Source organism: Bufo gargarizans, chromosome 2 (genome assembly GCF_014858855.1).
Source record: "Bufo gargarizans isolate SCDJY-AF-19 chromosome 2, ASM1485885v1, whole genome shotgun sequence".
NCBI classification, from domain to species: domain Eukaryota; kingdom Metazoa; phylum Chordata; class Amphibia; order Anura; family Bufonidae; genus Bufo; species Bufo gargarizans.
This window is the reverse complement of record NC_058081.1, coordinates 190,231,004-190,235,794: the sequence shown is the minus strand read 5'-3', so window position 1 is coordinate 190,235,794 and position 4,791 is coordinate 190,231,004.

Sequence of the window (4,791 nt, the reverse complement as noted above, 5' to 3'; positions counted from 1 at the left end):
CATTTCTTTACTCATTCTAAATAATAACGTGTTAGAACTAGTATTTTGTTCGTAGTTAATTGTAGTAGATATCCTATCTATTTTAATGTCCATAACCGAGTTGAAATCGCCCATCACCAGCACCGGGCAACTCCTCTCGTACCGAAATATATTGCATCAATTTACATAATACAGATGTTGAAAAAGGGGGTGGGATGTAAATAAAAGCTCCTTTGCCCCTGCCACACACAGTAAAGAAAGATGTACCTTGATCGATTAGTTGTTCTATTGGTACATAATTTACCTGTCTATGAACATAAACACTAATCCCGCGGGAGTATATAGAATAACACGAATGATATTCATGAGAGGCCCATCTCCTTCCACCAAATCAGGCATCTTAAGATTAAAACAGTTATCCAGTCTTTCAGGTATACAGAATGGTATAACATAGAGGCTCTCAAAGGGACCCTAGGAAAACTATGTATAGATTAATTCCATGGGAGATATATGGATCACACTGGTACCAACATGCTCAACTTAGAATTGTATGATTAACTGATTGGTCAGAGCAGACAGGGATATTGGGTGTTAGGGATTAGGGTTGGAGAGGGGGGGGTTTCAAGTATGTGAACATATTGATTTGTAATCTGATTGACATGTCATTGTTAAAAAAGATGAAAATGGAAACTTGTACCATCCTTATTCTTATCTTGTAAACTTTTGTAATAATTTTACAATGTGCTGGTGCAATGAATAAAAATTATAAAAAACAAACAAGAAAAAAACGGATGCCATACGGAACGTCATCCGTGTTTTTTTTGCGGATCCACAATTTGCGGACAGCAAAACACATACGGTCGTGTGCATGTAGCCTTAATGTGTGTATTCAGACATCGGTGTTTTAGCACAGTCCATGAGTCAGTGTTTTTAGCACGGATGCATGCTCTATTTTGTCTGTGTTAACAGATCCATCACGTCCATTATAATCTATGGGTCTGTGAAAAGCATGAATGCAACACGGATGCCATGTTGCATCCGTGTTTCACGGATCATTAAGAAGAGATACTTTGAAAATTATTTTTCAGCTGTTCAGTGTCTTTTGCCACATGTCTGTATTTTAGTTTCATACATTACACCAGTTTCCAGCAGAGGGCAATGTGGGCATATGTGTGTGGCTGGAGTGGTTTTGGGTTCAGCTTAATTATAGACATAGGCACAGTACCTTATCTGCCCCTGAGCCGGCTCCTAATTTACTAGCTGACAGGCTTCCAAGAATACAGAGGACACAGGACAGTCCTACAAAAAACAATTAATATTTCACTTTAAATACAGAGAGTCCTGATTGCATAATATACCTTACATGATTCCTCCATAACTCTTGTCTTAATTGTTCATTTAATATGGTAAGGCTGTGTTCTCATCAAATTTTTGTCCCATATTTAACAAATACATTGGAAAAATGATGTTCCGCAGAAAATGTGTATTTTAGGATATACAGACGTGGACAAAATTGTTGGTACCCTTTGGTCAATGAAAGAAAAAGTCACAATGGTCACAGAAATAACTTTAATCTGACAAAAGTAATAATAAATTAAAATTCTATAAATGTTAACCAATGAAAGTCAGACATTGTTTTTCAACCATGCTTCAACAGAATTATGTAAAAAAATAAACTCATGAAACAGGCATGGACAAAAATGATGGTACCCCTAGAAAACACAGAACATAATGTGACCAAAGGGACATGTTAATTCAAGGTGTGTCCACTAATTAGCATCACAGGTGTCTACAACCTTGTAATCAGCCATTGGGCCTATATATATGGCTCCAGGTAATCACTGTGTTGTTTGGTGATATGGTGTGTACCACACTCGACATGGACCAGAGGAAGCAAAGGAAAGAGCTGTCTCAAGAGATCAGAAAGAAAATTATAGACAAGCATGTTAAAGGTAAAGGCTATAAGACCATCTCCAAGCAACTAGATGTTCCTGTGAGTACAGTTGCACATATTATTCATAAGTTTAAGATCCATGGGACTGTAGCCAACCTCCCTGGACGTGGCCGCAGGAGGAAAATTGATGACAAATCTAAGAGACGGATAATCCGAATGGTAACAAAAGAGCCTAGAAAGACTTCTAAATAGATTCAAGGTGAACTTCATGCTCAAGGAACATCAGTGTCAGATCGCACCATCCGTCGTTGTTTGAGCCAAAGTGGACTACATGGGAGACGACCAAGGAGGACACCATTGTTGAAAACGAATCATAAAAAAGCAAGACTGGAATATGCCAAACTACATGTTGACAAGCCACAAAGCTTCTGGGAGAATGTCCTGTGGACAGATGAGACAAAAATCGAAGTTTTTGCCAAGGCACATCAGCTGTATGTTCACAGACGAAAAAATGAAGCATATCAAGAAAAGAACACTGTCCCTACTGTGAAACATGGAGGAGGCTCTGTTATGTTCTGGGGCTGCTTTGCTGCGTCTGGCACAGGGTGTCTTGAATCTGTGCAGGGTACAATGAAATCTCAAGACTATCAAGGAATTCTAGAGAGAAATGTACTAGCCAGTGTCAGAAAGCTTGGTCTCAGTCGCAGGTCATGGGTCTTGCAACAGGACAATGACCCAAAACACACCGCTAAAAACACCCAAGAATGGCTAAGAGGAAAAAATTGGACTATTCTAAAGTGGCCTTCTATGAGCCCTGACCTCAATCCTATTGAGCATCTTTGGAAGGAGCTGAAACATGCAGTCTGGAAAAGGCACCCTTCAAACCGGACACAACTGGAGCAGTTTGCTCATGAGGAGTGGGCCAAAATACCTGCTGAGAGGTGCAGATGTCTCATTGACAGTTACAGGAAGCGTTTGATTGCAGTGATTGCCTCAAAAGGTTGCGCAACAAAATATTAAGTTAGGGGTACCATCATTTTTGTCCATGCCTGTTTCATGAGTTTATTTTTTTACATAATTCTGTTGAAGCATGGTTGAAAAACAATGTCTGACTTTCATTGGTTAACATTTATAGAATTTTAATTTATTATTACTTTTGTCAGATTAAAGTTATTTCTGTGACCATTGTGACTTTTTCTTTCATTGACCAAAGGGTACCAACAATTTTGTCCACGTCTGTATATGCAGTATATATTTTTTACAATGAAACCCTGTGGTGATGGATGCCACTTTAATGAATGTTCAGAGGCACTTATATTTAACATATATGTCACATGTATACATTAAAGGGGTTGTCCAAGCACAGTGCCTTGAACATTTTCCAAATTTTTTCACATTACTCCCAGAAAATCTATTTTATTGTGATTTTATGTTATAGGCCAACACAAAGTATGTGTGAAGTGAAAATGACTAAAACTCTGAAAAGTGTGACGTGCATTTGTATTCAGCCCCCTGTACTCTGATACCCCTAATTAAAATCAAGTGTGACTAATTGCCTTCAGATGTCACCTAATTAGTAACTGTAGTCCACCTGTGTATGATTTCTTACTGTTCTGTGAAGGCCTCATAGGTTTTCTAGAAAACATTAGTGACCAAACAGCACACCAGACAGGTCAGGGATAAAGTTGTGGAGAAGTGTAAAGTAGGGTTAGGTCGTAAAAATATATCTCAAGCTCTGAAGTTTGATGGAGCACAGTTCAATCCATTATCCGAAAATGGCAAAATAGGTCATCAATATTAAACACTCGGACAACCCCTTTAACCTCTTAAGGACACATGACGTACCGGTACGTCATGATGTCCTGGTACTTAAGGACACATGACGTACCTGTGCCCCCAGGACCCGATCTCTGCCCCCAGCACCCCATCAGGTACATAGGGACAGCATAGGGAAAGTTTGGGTTAGGCAGGAAAAAAAAAGGGAAAGTTATTTTTTGAACTTTTCATTGCATCACCCTAGTTAGGGTGTCTGGGGTCCACTGCACAGCTGTGTGACCCTAGACCCCCCAGGGGTGCTGCCGCTCGACCCCCCCCCCCCCCACCTTTTTGGGGTGCAGGATTTTTTTTTTTTATTTGTGTGTACGCTGACTGTGGCCAGCACTCTTAGCGTCCGGCCACTGTTAGCCCATCGCACACCCCACCGCTGATCAACTTCAGACGGTTTGATCAGCGGTTTAGAATTTTTTTTTTCACATTTTTGGGGCTTTTTTTAGCCTTTTTTTTTTTTTTTTTCCTGTTAGCTTTAGGGTGAGTTCGTGAACACCCGTGCCCCCACACACACGCACACAAAATAAAGATTTCCACACACGCACATATACACGCAGACACACACTCCCCTATGGCCCGCCGGACGTTCTCGGCCGAGGAGGCATACGCCCAGCTTGCCTCCGACTCCGAGAGTCCCAGTGAGGACGAGGATGACCCCACATTCCTGTTATCATCCGCGTCATCCTCATCATCTAGCGATGATGATGAGCCCCTAAGGCGGCGGAGACGCCGCCAGGCGGAGCAAGGGGACCGCCATGTTAGGGACCCTGTGGCCCAGCCTAGTACGAGCAGCTCTGGGGCTCGTACTGGTTTCCCGGCCCACCAGTTAAATCCACCGGAGCACCCTGCCGGTGAACTTGTCTGGTGTAGCCCAGAGCGATCGAGCCCGTGATTCCTGATTTTGTAGGCCAATCAGGAATCCAGATTTCCACAGTGGGCTACACTGAATATGACTTTTTTCGTCATTTTTTCAGTGACCCACTGGTAAATCTGATTGGTGGAGCAGACGAATCTGTACGCCCAACAGTTCGTCGCTCAACACCCGGGCTCCTTTTTGGCCAGGCCCGGTGGCTGGACCCGGTCAGTGCAGC